The sequence below is a fragment of the Canis aureus genome, chromosome 15, assembly GCF_053574225.1.
Source record: "Canis aureus isolate CA01 chromosome 15, VMU_Caureus_v.1.0, whole genome shotgun sequence".
Classification (NCBI taxonomy): Eukaryota; Metazoa; Chordata; class Mammalia; order Carnivora; family Canidae; genus Canis; species Canis aureus.
In genome coordinates this window covers 11440082-11459629 of record NC_135625.1, presented here as the reverse complement: position 1 = coordinate 11459629, position 19548 = coordinate 11440082, and the positions used below count along the sequence as shown (strand labels likewise).

At 33.6% G+C, this 19548-nt stretch overlaps 1 long non-coding RNA gene across 1 annotated transcript in view; it reads right to left on the bottom strand.

The window, feature by feature from the left end:
* LOC144284251 (uncharacterized) overlaps positions 1–18789 on the bottom strand; it is a 100500-nt gene extending 81711 nt beyond the window's left edge. The window contains exon 1 of the long non-coding RNA XR_013352614.1: positions 18722–18789. This is a non-coding gene — a long non-coding RNA (uncharacterized LOC144284251). The remainder of the gene's footprint in view (positions 1–18721) is intronic.
* Between the last annotated feature and the right edge of the window lie 759 nt (positions 18790–19548).

Here is a 19548-nt window from a genome sequence, read left to right as displayed (position 1 = left end):
GTGTCTCTGCCTCCCTCTTTGTCCCTCAGGAATTAAAAAAAAGTGGAGGGGGAAGTTACGGGGTTCTACCTTCTTGAACTAAATTATTACTACAGAAATTTGGAATTCTTCTGCATCGGTTTGTCTCCTCTGTTGATTAATTCATCTGATAATTTATTTATATCAGCATATACTCACAAAAATTTAAAATCTGTGTGAAATTCAACACTACTTTATTTTCTTGCATTGTGTATACTGACTTTCTTCCAGAGCACAGTATAGGATGAGTAAGAAAGAGTAACTTTATAGTGGAGAAATCTGACAAAAATCATTTCTATTAGGTGATCAAGGTCAATATCAATAGTGACAAGTCATGTTGATAGTATGTACACTTGATATGACATGTTGGAAATGATGCTTTACCTCCATGATCTTCCTCCACAACACATAACCTCAGTCTACTCTCATAAAAACATTATACAAATCCCAACAGATAGACATTCTACAAAACACTTGTCCAGCAATTTAAAAAACTGATAAGGTCCTCAGAAACAAGGAATGTCTGAAGAACGTTACCGTGGAGTCTGGAGAGACATGAAAATGGAAATGTAATATGGTATGAGATCCTGGAACAGAAAAACTCAAGTTATGTAAGTTGGTAATAATGCATCAGTACTGGTTCATTAGCTATAGCAATGTACCATGCTAGAATGTAAGATCTCACCATAGAGGGAACTGGATCTGAGGTATGTGGACACCGTACTATATACGTATTCCCCATATTTTTGTAATTCAAAAATGTCCTAACCAACGAAGTTTAGTTTTTCTGGAGTTTTGAGATAGAATTGACATATAACATTGCGTAAGTTTAAAGTACACAAATGGTGATTTGATACTTCTGTGTATCGTGAAATGATGACCACACTAAAGTTGGTTAAAACCTCCATTATCTCACATAATTACATGTGTGTGAGAGAGAATCTATTCTCTTAGTAACTTTGAGTAACTTTCAAGTTACTAAAACTTTCAAGTAACTTACTTAGTACTTGAAAGTACTTGAAAGTACTAACTTTCAAGTAACTTAGTAACTCTTAGTAACTTTCAAGTATTTAATGTAGCAATGTTAACCATAGTCACCACATTGAACCATGCGCTCTCCAATAGTCATCTTCTAAATGGAAGTTTGTACCCTTTGACTGACATATCAACAGTTCCTCCACTATTTTCAGTAGTGGCTGTACCAATGTACAATCCCAACAATAGCACACAAATGGTCCCTTTACTCCACTTCTTTGCAACACTCATTATTTCTTCTCTAAAAGGCAACCATTTTAACAGATTTGAGGGGATATATCATTGTGGTTTCATTTGCATTTCCTTGATGAGTGATATTGATATCTTTTAATATATTTTTTGGCCACTTGTATGCCCTCTTTGGAAAAGTGTATTCGCATCTGTCCATTTTACAAATCATAGTATTTGAGTTGCTTTGTTTCTGCTATTATATTTTGAACATATTTTACTATTTCAAATAGTAACCCCTTAACAGATAGTTTACAAATATTATATCCTTACAAAAAAAAAACCTACATAGTTTTTTCCCCCATTGTATTGTTACTTTTTCTTTTGCTATGATAAAATTTCACATATTCCATTTATTTATTTTTGCTTTTCTTGCTTGTGTTTTGGGTGGCATATTCAAAAATCATTGTGAAACCGATAAAGCTTTTCCTTATGTTTTTTTTTTATTAAGAGTTTCATAGTCTTTAATCCATTTTGGGTAGTTTTTGTGAGTGGTGTAAGATAGGAGTCCAATTTAATTCTTCCACTTATGATTATCCAGTTTTCCAAACACCATTGATTGAAGAAACTTTACTTTCTTCATTAAGTATCTTGGCTGCCTTGTCAAATATTACTAAACTATATATCTGAGGGTTCATTTCTAGGATCCCAATTTTGTTCCATAGTCTACGACCTATTTTTATGTCAGTAACATACTGTTTTGATTATGATAGCTTTATAATATAATTTCAGATCTGCAAGTGTGGTGCCCCTGGCTTTGCTCTTAATTCTTAGGATTACTTCGGCTATTCAAGGTCATCTGTGGTTCTGTATGAATTTTAGAATTCTCTTTTTATTTCTAGGAGAAAAATCCATTGGAATTTTGATTTGTCTGAGGTAACATGGTTATTTTAATATCAGTTCTTACAGTCCACAAACATGGGGTTGGATCTTTTTATTCATTTACAACTTCTTCATTTCTTTCATCCAAGTCTTCCAGTTTTCAGTATACAGGTTTTTATTGTTTTTGATGCTACTGTAAATGAGTTTCTTTTCTTTATTTCTTTTTTCAGATATCTTGTTGTTAGTCTACGGTAACACGGCTAATTTTTTATGTTGATTTTGAATCCTGCAATTTTAATGAATTTGCTATAATAGCTTTTTTTGTGGAATCCTTAGAATTTTCTGTATCTATAAGATCATATAATCTTCAAACAGCAAATATTTCTTCTTTCTTTCTGACTTGGATATTTCTTTTTCTTATCTAATTGCTCTGGCTGGAATATCCAGAACTAGTTGAATAGGAGTGGTAAGAACAGATATCCTGTCTAACTACTGATCTTGTATAAAAACGTTTTCATTCCTTCTTCATTGAGTATGTTAGCTGTGCGCTTGTCATAAATGGCCTTAAATATATCACATAGAGTTGTGGTATGTTCCTTCCATATAATTTATTGAGAGTTTTTGTCATGAATGGATGTTGAATTCCATCAAATGTCTTTCTTTCTGCATCTATTGAAATGATCATTTTCAACTTTTATTCTATAAACCTGTATCACATTGATTGATTTATGTATGATGAATCATCCTTGTATTCCAGGGATAAATCTTACTTGATATGGTGTATGACTTTTAATATCCTGTTGAATCCAGTTTCAAATTTCTATTTTCCTCAGAGATATGGTCTATAGTTTCTTATTTGGTGTCTCTATCTGACCTTGGCAGCAGAGTAATGCTAGCCTCATACAATGAGGCTAGAAGAGTTCCCTTCTCTAAGTTTTTGGAAGAGTTTGTGAAGATTCTTCTTTTATTGTTTGATAAAATTCACCAGTGAAACCATTTGGTCCTGGGGTTTTCTTTGTTTGGATATTTGTGATTACTGATTCAATCTCCTTACTAAATATTGGTCTTTTCAGATTTTCTATTTTTCCATGATTGAGTCTTGGTAGTTAGTATGTTTACAACCATGTGTCTCTTCTAGTTCCTCCAATTTATTGGCATATAATTAGTTGCATTGTGTCCTCTTTCATTTCTGATTTTATTCATTTGAATTTTCTTTTTTCTTAATATAGCTTGTTTGTCAAATTTTGTAAAATGTTTTCAAACACCAGCTCTTAGTCTCATTGATTTTTTCAACTGCTTTTTAAATTTTTTATTGCATTTATTTCTGCTCTGATCGTTATTTCATTCCTTCTGTTAAACTTCTGAGTTTCTTCTTTCTAGTTCCTTGAAATGTAAGGTAAGTTCTTTAAGATCCTTCTTTTTTCTTAATTTAGGTGTTTATCACTACAAATTTCCCTCTTATGACTGTCTTTTCTCCATCCTGTGTATATGGAATATTGTGTTTCACTTTTTATTTTTCTCAAGATATTTTTTATTCCTCTTTTGATTTTTTCTTTGACCCACTGGTTGTCCAGGAGCATATTGTTTAATTGACACATATTTGTGAATTTTCCACCTTTCCTCCTGTTACTAATTACTCGTTACATATCACTATTGTCAAAAAAAGATACTTGTTATTATTTCAATTTTAAATTTTCTAAGATTTGTTTTCTTACTTCATACACAGTCTATCCTGGAGAATGTGCTATATGTGTTTGAGAAAAATGTGTATCCTGCTATTGCATGAAATGTTCTGCATATACATGTTAGGTCCAATTAATCTACAGTATAGTTCAAGTCAAATCTTTGATAAACCATAAACTCAGTATCTCAAACTTACATAATGTATAACTCGGGATCTATGTTCTTTTTTCCCCATTTCTCTCTCTCTCTCTCTCTCTCTCTTTCTCTTTCTCTCTCTCTTTCTCTCTGTCTTTTGACTTTAGCTCAATAAATTTAATAAAAATAAAAATGTAGGGAGAAATGTAGTTGATCACCTGTGATTTAGCCGTCTGTAAAACAATTTTAAAAAACTTTCAACACAACATACTCACCGAGTTTGTATATCTTTGAACTGTCCTGATTCTATTTTTTTAACAAAGTAATACAGATATTTCTTTTTGACACTCTGAATGTGCGGCAAATGCCTCAATATACAAATATAAATTTTTGGATAGCAAATTCTTTTTTTTAAGATTTTATTTATTTATTTCTGAGAATACACTGAGAGGAGAGAGAGAAGCAGAGACACAGGCAGAGGAAGAAGCAGGCGCCATGCAAAAAGCCTGACGTGGGACTCGATCCCAGGTCTCCAGGATCAGGCCCTGGGCCAAAGGCAGTGCTAAACTGCTTGAGCCACCTGGGCTGCCCTGGATAGCAAATTCTTTATTGTGACTGCCATATTGACTTATTGCTTTCTTCTTAAATTTTTATTTTCAGTTGTTATGGATTGGTATTGTGTTACAAGAGAGATATATCAGTGAATTCAGATGAGAACTCTTAGGTATTTAGCATTTCTAATTCACATATCCTTTTTTAATTCAAAAAGAAAAAAATAAAATACTTTTGGAAGTATTATTCTAGACTACTGAACTTAAATATTTTTAGTTTCTACAAGTATGTTGAAAATAATCCTCCAGAGATAGAAATCAACAAGTGTGAAAGGAAGGATAATTGGGTTATCTATGCAATTTTGTTTCAAATCGATGGAGATTTCTAGACTAAAATTCATGAATAAAGTTCTGACTATTTCTAGGATGGTTGATAGCAAAATATTGTTTAAATATAAAACATTTGGTCTGTGGAACTTGAACTTGGATTTTACACTGAATGCCTGTTATATGTCTATATTGACTAATGGAGTGATGATTTCTATTCAGTTGTTCTCAATCTGACTATATAAACTGATCGCCTTCAACAACTGGTTCCTCTTTATATTTATAAATATAAACATATATATATATATAGTGTTTATGAATATTCAAGTGGTTTTTAAACATCAAGACAGGATGGCATTTTCCTGTATACAAAAATATCAATAATAAAAGGAACATCTTAAAGAATATATATTAATTTTCTATGGTTGTGTAATAAATTACCATAAACCATTTAACTTAAAAGAATCCCCACTTAATAACTCAAGTTTTTGTAAGTCAGAAGTGTAGCAGGGTTGGTTAGATTCTCTGTTCAGGTTGAAATCAAAATGTTGACCAGCTATTTTCTCATCCAGAATTCAGGGCTCTCCCTTTCAAGCTCATTTGGATTCTCAAAAGAAAATTAGTTCCTTGAAGTTGTAAGACTGAAGTCCTCATTTCTTCAATGTCTGTTAAATGAGAGCTGCTCTCAGCTTCTAGAAGCCACCTACTTCCATGTCAGATAATCTCCTCTATCTTCAAGCCATCCACAGTGCATCACATCCTTCTGTTTCAAATGTTTCCATCTGCTAAGCCAGATAGAAACTGTTTTTTAAATGGTTCACAGGATTAGTTCATGTCCAATCAAATAAATTTCCTGTGCTATACAACATGATATGATCACAGAGGTGATATTACATCATATTTCACAGGTATAGGGTGGCACAGTTTTGGGCTGCCATTTTGGAATCCTGCATATCATGGGGTGGATCCTCAGATCCTCAGATTTAAAAGAAAAAGGAAATATGGAGGGGTACAGGAGAAAAATAAAAAAGGAAGATGACACAGATACTTAAACAATTGATGATCAAGACAGGCACTCAGAATTCCTATTTGTTTTGAATATAGAATTTATTTTAGAAAGAAGTTTCAGAGGAAAAAGGGAGTTATAAATTTGAAGGCAGAGCACTGTAGTATGAATTGGGATTATACCGGCCTATTGTTCTTTCAAGAAACTTGGCAGAGATGAAAATGGTGCAGAAATTAAGAAAGTCAAGGATGAGAGAGATTTGGGTGTTTATGTTTTGAGGAGATCCAGGAGAGAGGAAAAGCTTAATGAATGCCAGTAAAAAAGAATCAAATTAGTTAAGAATCCCATGTATAAAAGTTTTAAAAAATTAACAAAGCACATGAACTGAGGGTACACAAAAAGCCTATGTGGATTTTTTCTCTTATACAAAGTAAGTCTTTGCTTGTTTAGTAATACAAAAGTAAGTGGCTCTTGCTTTTTCTGTGTGTGCTAACATTTCTCCTGGTATGTGCCTTGCAGTTTCTCAAAGTATATCTTAATTGCATTCTGAGCATATTTTCCAAAACAAAATGGTCTGAAAAGAAGGTGACCAAATATTTGAAATGACAACACTCCAAGAATAGCTAGATACCTGGTTGGCATACTCAATTAACATGGAAATCTCACTGAGGTTAGGATTTAAACTGTTAGGCTTAGAATAACTAACAGGCACATGTTCAATATATTATAGTTTTTTTCTATGAGTTTAGCAACTAAATTGCACAAATATCTATTTTTCAACGGTTATTTTAACCAAATAACTACATGTTCCATTTATTTGTAACTGATTGGCAAAAGACTCAAAAAGAACTCAATAAACACAAACATGCTTCTTAGTACAAAATACACAATTAACATTAGAATTGTCAACATACACAATTTTTTTAAGACTGAGTAACAACATAGCATGTTTACTATTGTATCCAAAAGGAAATACAAGATTTCCCCTATGTTTGTCATTTCTGTTAACACACACATCTTAAAACATCTTTGTAAATGACTATTTTATATAATAGAACTATGTTCATTATTTAAAAATGATAGCTATATATTTTGGGGATAAAATCCCTATGTTGGAAGAAAAATGTTTACCTAAGAGAAAGTTAAGATGGAGCACAGTCTTTGGAATATTGTGGTGTGTGTGTGTGTGTGTGTGTGTGTGTTTAAGTAACAACATACTAAGTATTGTAAGTAGATCTAATAATTAGAGATAATTTCATGATTCCAAAGCATGGTAGACCAAATAATTGTTCTTCAAAGATGTCTGTTTCCTAATATCCAGACCTGTAATTATGTTACCTTGCATGGCAAATGGACTACTGGTTATTACCTTAAGAATCCTGGAGGTGAGGGGCATCTGAGTAGCTCAGTTGGTTGAGCCTCTGCATTCAGCTCAGGTCATGATCCCTGGCTCCTGGGATTGAGACCCACTTGTATGGTATCCTCAGCAGGGAGTCTGCTTCTCCCTTTCCTCCCTACTTTAGGCTCTTCTATCTGTTTCTCTCTCTCTCTCTCAAATAAATAAATAAATAGTTTTTTAAAAGGCATTAAAAAAAAAAAAGAATCCTGGAGATGAGACCATTATCCTGGATTACCTAGGTGGGCCCAACACAATCACAAAGGTTCTTATAAAATGGAGGCCAGAAGGTTAGAGTCCGAGAAGGAGATACAATAACAAGCAGAGGTTCAGACGATGTGATGATGGGATCATGAGAGAAGAATAAAGATGCTCTCTAGAAACTAGAAGAGGCAAAGGTACAGATTCCAGTTTTTGCCTTCTCCCTTTCCCACAAGGAGTTTGAACAGAAATGCAGCCTTTCTGACTCCTTTTAGACTTCTGATATCTAGAACTGTAGCATAATAAATTTCTGTGGTTCTTTTAAGCTACTAAGTTTGTGGCAACTTATTACAGAAGTAACAAAAAACTATTACACCAAGTGCAGTCTAATGTAACTAGCCACACTCCAGGTAGTATGTTTAATTCAATGCTTTTCTTTCCATAATTATGGCTATATCACACGTAAAAATAATTGTTTAGCTTATAAAGAAAGGTAATTTTAAAAGTTGATTAAAGCATTTCAGAAAGGCTGAGCAAAATCTCAGGATTCCTGTCACACTTTTAACTACTCAGTGATTAGATTAATCCTGGTTCTAGTAAAGTTCCAGTAGGAGGAATTTAGTAACATGCACAAAAGAAGTGTTATGAGTCTTATGATGTAATAGGGATAAGACTTTTAGTGTGTTGACAAAAGACAGGACTTTATCAAAGATCTGTGTTTCTAGGTAGCATCTGGTTGACAGTTCTAACAGAGGGATAGAACATGACTATGTCTCAGGAGGGTCCTCTTTCTGCTTGGGTAGCCTACAAATTGAAAAATGGCCTGTCCTCATTGCTGAAGTCTTTCTTGGCCTTCCTGCTTTGTGTCATGTCCGCTTGCTGAGGATGAGAGTTCAGAGACCTGAGATCTAGCTTCCAGGTATCTCATACAGGTGCAATCTCAGCAGTTTGCCATTTGGGAGCAACACATCTCTATTCCCTGCTCTTGTTTTTTACAAGATAAAATATTCCTTTGTTACCCTCAAAGCTACTCCATAAGTAAATTTAGGAAAATTCCACTTATGTACGAAGGATTTATCCAATGGTTTTCTCTCTGTTCCCTCCTTAAACCCCAGCAATACAAATAAAATATCAAATTGTATTCCAGTACAAGTACAGATAAAAAATGTTGATGAATTTTGAGGGAAAGTAGATAAATAAGGACAACTGACTTAGCAGTGAAAGGAAGATAATCCTTACAGTCATGGAGCCAATTAATAGCAGCTAATTTATCCAACAGAAAACAGGGGTCTCAGAACTTTGGATGCAACAACTATCTCTGAAGGCTGGAATGTGAGAGTTAAGACTGCAAGTAGTATAACTGAGGCCCCTAGACTTTTTTCTGCAAGGCTTTGCTACCAAGAGAATGTAGATTTCCCACCACAGCATAATAGAGAAAGTAACGTCTCTGAGAAGGCTGGGTTAGTAAGGCTCTGGAATCAAATAACTAAACTCAGAGAAGGAATGAAATTAAGAATGAATGCAAGCCTGCAAAGCGCATGGTGACACCCCTCTGCTCTCTTCTTAACATACTTCCCAGGATTCTTTCTGAGCAGTGGAACAGACCAAACGTCAAAACATAATGACATTTCAGATTTGCCCAGTGGATTAACATACTCTTATTAACCACACTATGGTAAAATTCTTTACTCTGTTAACGAAACCCATCCAAAAAGTGTTTCCAATCGCCACCTTACTGCCCTATTTTTAATTATAGTTTTCCAGAGATCACCATGCATGTGTCCATACCAATAGCAAAAACAAAAAACCAACAAAACGAAACAGCTCAGAAGAAATAAGCAGCATTCTTAGGTTTTTGTTTGTTTGTTTGTTTGTTTGTTTGTTTTTAGGAGGCAGCGTTCTTAGTTTTAAACAAATTCCAGTAAATGTATAAAGCCAGGCAACATAAATGAAATGCATTCTTTAAAAATATATCACAATGCTATGCAAATGGAGTGTTCAGAAAAGAAAATAATTATATTTTTTTGGCTTGCAAAGTATAAAGTTTTTGATATGTGTGACTTCTTGGCAATGCCATTAAAGGTAATGGGTGCCCTACTCTCCCTTCTCCTCTTCCTGCTAACTGACATGCATGCAAGTGGCTGGGCCAGCCATGGCAAATGATAAAATGGAAGCCATATGGTGGAACAGTAGAGATTTAAGAATCAATAAACTAGATTCCTAATATAGGGGAGCTATCATGTCAGCCTTCAACTGAGGATATTTAGACAGCTACCTGAAGAGAGAAATATTTGATTTAAGCCACCGTTATTCAGTCTCTACAGTAACCAAATCTAATTGATAATGGTAGATAGTTGATGTCTTTTTTTTAAGATTTTATTCATGAGAGAAACAGAGAGAGAGAGAGAGAGAGAGAGAGAGAGAGGCAGAGACACAGGCAGAGGGCTGTGTCTCCATGCAGGGAGCCTGATGTGGGACTCAATCCTGGGACCCAGAATCACGCCCTGGGCTAAAGGCAGGCACCAAACCACTGAGCCACCCAGGGATCCCCAGTTGATGTCTTTCTGATAAGCACACAGACACCACAAAGGAAATAAAGGGAAAACAATGCAAATAAATATTGGGAGCAAGTAGCTAGTGAGTGTCACAAAGCTAATAGTAAAAAACCTGCAGTTTTGACCAAAATATCAATAAACTTTATATTTAAATCAAAAATGGATATCAATGTCAACCTAAATATCAAAGGATATAAAGAATATATCAAATGGTACAAAGACCATTTAAGAATAGCAAGCTTCAAAATATTTATCTTCATGTATTGTTTTTCAGAAAGCTACTAGAGTACATGTTTCATAAAAATGATAAAAGTGAATCATAAAAAATAAACAGTGTGGGAAACAAAAGATAAGTATTCAATACAGAAAAAAGGCACAAGACTTCCCAGGAACAAAATAAAATGTTCCTCTACAACAGCTCTTTGTCAGATCTAGAACACAACCAGTTCAGGAAGCAAGATGAACACCAAGTGTTTCAGGAAACGTGAGTCCAAGAAAAAAAAAGATGGAATGGATATCTTACCTGATAAAATATTTGAGCATGTTGAGATGAGTTCTACAGTTCTCTTGGAAAGCCTAGGTTAATCAATCAGTGATAGGAAGAAAGAAAATACACACATACACTCACATGAAATAATTACTAGCTCCAAGAAAAGCAAAATGCTGTCCCAAACAGGAAATGTAATAGGAACAATAAATGATGGGAGCCAGTTTACTTATTATTATAATAATAAAATTAAATAGTAGAACATTGAGCCAGGAACTGAGACTTGAGCACTGGAAAGTATGTGGCGAGGAAGATGGGTAACAGGACTTTGAACAAGGTTACATCATCACAATCCACAGCAGGCAGACAACTATTCATAAACAGAAAAATCTAGAAATTGTGACATTAGCGATTCCAGTGTTTAGAAATACAATGCAACATGCCAGAAGAAATAGATGAATGAGTCGCATAGGTTTACCTTTGGGGAGTGGGAATCAGGAAAGAAGGATTAAGGTAGAAACTCCTATTCTTCCTTAGATAGCTTATAATGCTATTATTTTCCTAAATAAAACTTACACATTTAAAAAAAAATTAAAACTTATCTCCCTACAATTCATGCTTTCATTTTAGCCACATAAAAAATCCAGATATCTACCAGCTTGGAAATGAAAGAGGGTATCAGAAAACTTTCCTGTCATATCAGTTTTAATTTGCCCACAGTACTTCAGTTTGAATCCTAACATAAAGGAAATAAAGAAGCTTTGCTTTCTGTCTGGTGCCCTGAGCATTGGCTTCCTGCACACATCCGTACTCAACCACCCATTATATTTCAATATTTCAGTAAGAGGAGGGTACTGAAATAACACAGGATCTTAGATTTATCAATCAAATACTGTCAGTAGACTTGGTGTATTGCTAATTTTTAACGAATATTCAAATAAGAGATGCACATTCATATCAGTTTCCTTGAAGATACAAGACAGTCTCAGTAACAATGGCGAAGTATTTATAGTTGTCTGTCTTCAAATAATTTAATAGCATTGAGTCATAATCAGAACCTCTATGGGGTTGAGTAGCGCAGGTTAAAATGTTTCTATAACTTAATAAGTATTACCTTATTGTGTAGTGTGATTAAGAAATCATTTATACCTTTAATTTTTCAGTCTGTCTTTGCTTTCTTTCCCTCCTTCCTTTCCTTCCTCTTTCCTTCTCTTTATAAGCTTTTCTCTTAAAAACAGTGATTTTCTTTATTCCTTCCAGAAATACTAGATTATAGGCATATTACTCCCAAACAATAGCTAGAGCAAACCTCATCAATTTAAGAATGGGGAGTGCCTCATGTAATGAGTTTATGCCTGTATCTCTGTTACCAAATGGATCTAAAGTGACATCTCAGGGCCTTGTTAATGAGATTGTTCTTATGTAAGGGAATCTGGTAATGGGATCATACCAAATCAGATTATTTAGAGATAATGTTAACACAAATTAAATTAATTAGTGTTCAATTTGTCCTTCACAAACAAAAAAATAAAATAAAACAGCTAACTAGTAATATAGAGTGATACTAGTGATAAAATAACATACTTTAGGATCTAAGCCTAGAATTTGCAAATTAGGAAGTTGATAGAACAAAAGTAGTTGTATATTTAAAAAAGTCATATGTAAGACAAATGCTTTCAAGCCCATCAACAACTGATTCTCCTGCTCATCCAAAGCTTTGTAGGTAGGTCATTCTTATTTCTGCAAATTACATGGTTATTCTATTTTCTAAAGTGTTATTCTATGTACAATTTGGTTTTCCTTCAAAACTACTAAAAAGTCACACCTAATATGCAGCATTATTAGCCTAAGTTTTAGATGCTTTTATAGAAGCCATCAATCCCTCTGTATAATTGCACTCTTAAAGATGTGATTCCACTTATTTATCACATTAGCTGTGCTACTGGTAATGAAAATGCATATCCCACAGAAATCATGTGACCTACTGGGAGAAATGTTTAAGTAGAAGCTCCTCAGGTAATTAATTACACTGTGTAGAAGTAAGTTGAGATATAACACTAAGAGAATATATTGCTATGAATCATAGTTCTTTATGAAACTAACTATGTCTCATATGGACATACTGAAAATGTTTAAAATACAGATTTAATTGCTTCTGATTCTACATGTTAATTTGGCTTTCTTTTTAAAAACACAAAACTTTGATTGTCTTAAATTGATTCTAATGAGTCAAATGCAAGCAGAAACACAGTAATAAAGCAACTTAAATCATCCAGTTGAGTGACTGACAAGGTTGGAAATCATTGGCAAGTCCAAAAAGCATTCAGTTATATATATATTCAACCTATGCCATTGCAAATAATCATATTCAAGTATTCATTCAGCATGTGATCAGTAAAGACCTCCTATGTATCATCAGCACGTTAAAAAATGGATGCATAATGAGGAATGAGACATGGTCCTTAACTTTATCAAAATCTGTAACACATGCCAGATACATAATATGAAATTGGATTAGGTTCTACAAGTATAGGATGTTTTGAGAGAATGAATAGAATTCACTTAACTCTGATTATGCCTCTCCGAGGTAACATTTACTCTAACATGTAAAATATAAGCGCTGACTACCCTAGCATGCCACCTAGCAGGGTGGGGGGACTGTGGAGAATTTCAGGTATAGGCATGAGCAAGGAGTGTGATGTGAAGCTGTATTTGACAGAATCAATCACATGTAGTGGAAAACATGTTTTTACTAGGGATAAACTGTAAGGACATAGTAATACAAAAAATGACAATAATATTTGCAATGTATATCCCATATCTGAACAATTTAGATTACTGCATTAAAGATTGCCTGCAGAATACATTTATGGGATATGCTTCTGGCTAGGACACTTCAGAAATCTTGAAGACAACATTTTGAATGGATCATAGTAGCAACTTTATCTTTGCTTTTTCCTTACAGAAGGAGAATTAGAGCACAACTCAAGTCAATTATGATAAATAGATTTACTCTGAAAAGTCTCTACTTTCTGATATATTTCTAAATTACATGGAAAAGTTTAATGTTATCCTGCTAATCATCTTATGTTTTTCAAGAAAAAAATATTTTTATCAGGTTAAAATTCATAACAAAACCTGGGGCACCTAGGTGGCCGTGTGGGTTAAGTGTCTGCCTGCCTTCCACTTAGGCCACTATCCCAGAGTCCTGGGATGGAATCCCATATTAGGCTCCCTGATCAACACGGAGTCTGCTTCTCCATCTACCCCTCCCCACTGCTTGTGCTCCCTCTCCTCTCCTCTCTCTCTCTCTCTCACTCATACTGTCTCTCAAGTAAATAAAATCTTTTAAAAAATTAGCAAAGCCTATTTTAAAAATTTTATTATTAAGTATTAGACAAATTAGAAAATTAAATGTATATTTTGGGGTTTTTTTGTTTTTTTTAAAATTATTTATTTATTTATTTATGATAGTCACAGAGAGAGAGACAGAGACAGAGACAGAGACACAGGCAGAGGGAGAAGCAGGCTCCATGCACCGATGTGGGATTTGATCCCGGGTCTCCAGGATCGCACGCTGGGCCAAAGGTAGGCGCTAAACCGCTGCACCACCCAGGGATCCCTGAAATGTATATTTGAATTCCAATTCAAAGATGGTAAAACAAACTTCATTTGAATTTTTCCTGAAAAAAAAAACACATAACTTCTGAATGTGCAATATTACTAAACCAAATAATAATGTTGGAAAGGACTCTGAAATGTATAGATCCAAATGATCTGTTCCAGCTTCATTAAGTACTGAGTTCAGTTTTTGTATCCCAAACTATTGTTGAAGCATGAAGTTCACTATGTTATTTGCAGAGATTAACTGGCCATGAAATCATCAAAATTTAATCAGCATTTACATTCATAATATTAATAGGGATAAATTCAAAGCAAGTTACCTGAAAAACTACTGAACAAAAAAGCTGACAGAGGCAGATAGGTATTTTACATATAAACATTATTATTTTCCAGTTTTTCTTATAAAGTAGCACTTTGATTTTGTAAGACCAACAAACTAATATCTAACACGTACATTTGCCATGACATGTGTGAAAGACAATACTGATTAGAAATGTTAGGTGAATCTGATGCAAGAAGGAAGCTCGTGGGATACTCTCCAACGGCACTATACCTGGGAGTGGTCAGCAACTGACTAAAGATATAAAAGACCAATTATTGAGCAAATAAATCCAGAAAAGCCTTTTTCATTGTACTTGACAAATGCACAGAAATTGTTAATACAGAATACTTCCAATACAGGCATTTGTGTCCATTATCTTAATGGTGATACGAAGCAAGAATTGTGTTGCCGTTTTTTTTTTTTCTGTTTTTTGGGGGGGGTTGGAGGATCTACTACCAACAAATACAGCTAGCTCTGTGTTTGTGTTATATCAACGAAGAGATGTGAAATGGACTTCACACTTCAGGTTTTGAGTAGAAATATGTTTTAAAGGCAAAAGCTTGCACTAAATTAATATTGGTGCATCAAAATATAAATCAAATACTAGTTTCCTTAGTAAGATTGACTTGGCCAAAAAAATCAGTAAGTTGCACAAACTAAATATATTTGATCACATGTATTAAAATTGTGAATATATAAATCGATGTATTAAAATCAATATTTGCTCAATTAATAATATAAGAACTGACTGTAAACAAGTGTTAATTCATGCTGAAGTAAAATGTTTTTCAATGGCAAGAGTACAGTTGCAAATTTGGAACTGAAGAATCAACTCTCAATGTTCCTGTCAGATAAGAAACCAGTTTGGTTCCAACTCTTCAATGATGAGAATTGGATAGTCAATCTTTCTTTGGTATTTTTAATGATTTTAATCCTTTCACACAAGGAAGGAATGCAACATGGCAGATAAGATCCAAGGGCACAAAATAAAGTTGGAAGTTTGGAAGAAAAACATTTGTAGGAAATGTTATGACATGTTCCATAATTTAACAATTATGAGTAAAACAGGTCATGATGCTAATATGTACTTAGTTGAAAGTTATCAGCAATTGTCCCCCATGTCTGTTGATGATTGCAGCCCTTCTGAGAGCTGTGAGGTGGTATCTCATTGTAGTTTTGATTTGTATTTTCCTGATGGTATGTCTTTTCATATGTCAATGTCTTCGGCCCTTTTTTTAAAATGGATTGCTTTTGAGATGTTGAGTTTTAGAAGTTCTTTACATATTTTGGATACTAACTCTTTATCTGATATGTCATTTGCAAATATCTTTTCTCATTTGTAGGTTGCCTTTGAATTTTACTTGTTTCCATCACTGTTCAAAAGCTTTTTATTTTGATGTAGTCCCAATAGTTTTTGTGTTTGTTTGCCTTGTCTCAGGAGACATATCTAGAAAAAAGTTGCTATTATAGTCGACGTTAAATAAGTTACCCCTGGGTTATTTTCTAGGATTTGTATACTTTCAGGTCTCACATTTTGGTCTTTCATACATTTTGAATTTAAGTAGCAGCATTACTTACAATAGCCAAGATACAGAAGCAGTCTAAGGTGTCTATCAATTGATGAATGGATAAAGAAGATGTAGTGTATATGTATATACACAACGGAATATTATTCAGTCATAAGAGAATGAAATCTTGCCACTTGCAGCAATATGTATGGAGCCAAAGAATATAACACTAAGCAAAATAAGTTACAAAAAGACAACTACCATATGATTTCACTAATATGTGGAATTTAAGAAACAAAACACATGAGCAGATGGGAAAAGAGAGAGAGAGAGAGTGAGAGAGAGATACAAATCAAGAAACAGACTCTTAATCAAACAAATTAATTGGTGGTTACCAGAGGGGAGGAGGCTGGATGCTATGGATTAAATAGGTGATGGGGGTTAAGGAGTGTACTTGTCATGGTGAGCACAGGGTAATGAATGAAAGTATTGAATCACTGTAATGTATACCTTAAACTAATGTTAACTACGTATGTTAACAGGAATTAAAATAAAAACTTTTTAAATAGGAACTTATAAAAATATAAAAGAGGGAAGTTATCACCAATCCCTTATTATTTTAATACAATGCTTTGTATTATTTTTTACATTTTTATTTATTTATGATAGTCACAGAGAGAGAGAGAGAGAGAGGCAGAGACACAGGCAGAGGGAGAAGCAGGCTCCATGTACCGGGAGCCTGATGTGGGATTCGATCCCGGATCTCCAGGATCGCGCCCTGGGCCAAAGGCAGGCGCCAAACCGCTGCGCCACCCAGGGATCCCTGCTTTGTATTTTTCATTAATTAGATCAATCAATGATAGATCCACGGATTTGAATCTATTTTTAAACATTTTTTCATCAAAAAACTTGCTTAAACTGAAAAGATTTATACTATAAATTTTTAGGGGAGTATACTTCAAAAACCAAGTATAACTCTACATTTGGATAAAAATTATAAATTAGTATGCTGAACTTGCTTTATAATCTCCTCTCCTACTTTTATCAACATGCACCTCTGTCTCGCTTCTTTGACATATATTTTTCAAACTATATAAGAGGTTAAATATGTATTACCTCCTGCAAGTAGTGAGGTTATAATCCACTCTAGATTTGGTAGTAAGTACATAACAAGCACTTTCACCACAATAAAAACTGTAAATATTGATAGACCTCCTTAAAGTGGACCTAAAAATATTCTATACAGGGAACTGCTATTTCATTCATAAATTTCTGACTAGGTGTGATGTGTAAGGACACAGTGTTATTAGAGCAAAACTGATTCTTGTAGCTCATCTCCAGTCTGTTCATTTTTAAGGATCAACAAGTATATGTTTTGTGAATATTTTCTTTTTTTAATGCTATGTTTATTTTGATCTATTGGATATACTTTTATCCTTACCAAACCTAATAATGAAAATTGATATGTTCCATGTTTTGTTTTCATTTTTCCGGAATTTCAGTTTCTTGTTGGATTCTTCAGAAGTATTAGTTTATGACAGATGAGAGGGTAATGATGCTTTAGACATGATTTTAGAAGCACTGATATAGTTCATATTCCTACACCGTGTTCTTCCTGTAGTCTATCACTTCGAGCACACTTTTAAGGTTCTCATTTGTACTTTCCTTTCTCAGACCTAAAGTTCTTCAATTGCAAGAAATTATCTACAGCTATTTCTGGATCATAATAGATGCCTCAAACACAGTATAAAATCAATGACTAAATAGTTACATAAATAATTATTACAAGTATAACTGTAACAACACACTCATTCATACAATATACACTCTTCAAGGCTACAATATCGCTAAATTTAAAGTAGGTAATTCTAAATGTATTTTGATATGTGACAGTATTAAACAGAATTGTCAGGGCAGTCTTGGAGTATAGTAATTTATATGCAAGTGCAAAATTATTCTCCAAAATACAAATGGTATTTATCTTGCTATCTTTTGGCTGCTGTGACTTTGGGTGACTATTATTTTCTTCTTCAAGCTCTGCTATATTTCTCATCATTCTATAATGTATAGCTGATATCTTAGCAATAATGATACTGGGTTCAAATACAGCTTCAATGTAATATGACCACCATATCCACTTAAACATGAACTTTTGTTATGTTGCACATATTTTATGTAACACAATATTATTAGATATAGTAGGAAAATACAAATGTAGCTTCCTCAAGCATCATGTGCTAGTACCCAAGTTAAATAAAATACAGAACAATTATCATACTTTCTGATCCATTGCTTATCAAGAAATATTTACTTTTATATTACCTATTATTAGGAATTTACTGATTACCTATTATTAGGAATGTAATTACATGTAAAATATATGTAATATATGTGTGTATATATACATATGAGTGTGTGTGTGTGTATGTATATATATATATATATATATATATATAATTAGTAAAGCAGATGTAAATTCTTGCCCATGCAGGCCTTATATCCTAGGTTGAAAACTGAGACATGCACAATAACTTTTTCTAGAATGTTCGAAAAGGACATAGTGTCAGCAAGTTGACCTATAACACTTTTGGATGATCATTTTGTTGGATGAGTTCTTTTTACCATTTTGATTATTTTGGTCTCGTCTAAAACACAAGGATAGCACACTATCACTTGATATACAAAAATATGCTTGAAGTATATTTTTTTCTGCACAAATACAGTGTGGTTCCTCTACCTTGTAGTCAAAATTCTCCATAGAAGAGTTCTCAGAATAGAAAACATTGCATTGAGGTTACTTAGCATCTCATCTGTCATACTTACGTAGACTTAAAAGAGGGGAAAGAAATCATACACAATGTCCTCAGAAGACAGCAGTCCACCTTTCAGCTATTTGAGAAATAGAATTATTATAAACTTAATAAAGTATTCTGCAGTTATATATTCCAACTAGCTTAAATTATTCATTTCATATCCTAGTACTTCCCCCCACATATGCCACTTTATGGTTTTAAGCTAGTTGATTTATAAAAATGTCATCAACATAGTGCAAATTAATGATTCCAGCGATACACATTTGCGATACCTTAGGTATGTGACAGGCAATTAAAAAAAGTTGTATTGATTTGTCTAAAATGTTAAATGACATAATAGCCATACAGTAAAGTATTGAATAATTTAAGTAAATCAATGTTTTCTGAATTTTGTAGGAGTACAAACTGTCTTGGGTGCTAAAGTAAATCAATATAATAAAATAAATATGAAGCAGTTTATAATGACGAATGTATGGGTTGATAATAACCAGAGGTAGAATCTGATTTAGCCATTGTAACAAACAACTTCCAGGCATCTTTTGTGCACTATTCCCATCAGAAAACATGGTATTATATAGTCAATTGATTTTAGCACTTAAATAGCTTTTCATTTGCAAGACACCTAGCCTCAGTATAAGCTAAACCTTTCCCAGAGTGTCATTAGTTATGGCTTGATTTAGAATGATAATACATATTTACTACCATTACAGCGATTTTGCGTGTTTTATGTGGTCTGTAAATAATGTTACATTTTATGAGGAAATGAGAAATGTTCATTTGTTGTTCTCCTATATTTGCAAGATTTAGGATTTAGCATTTTTGTACTTTCACGGATCT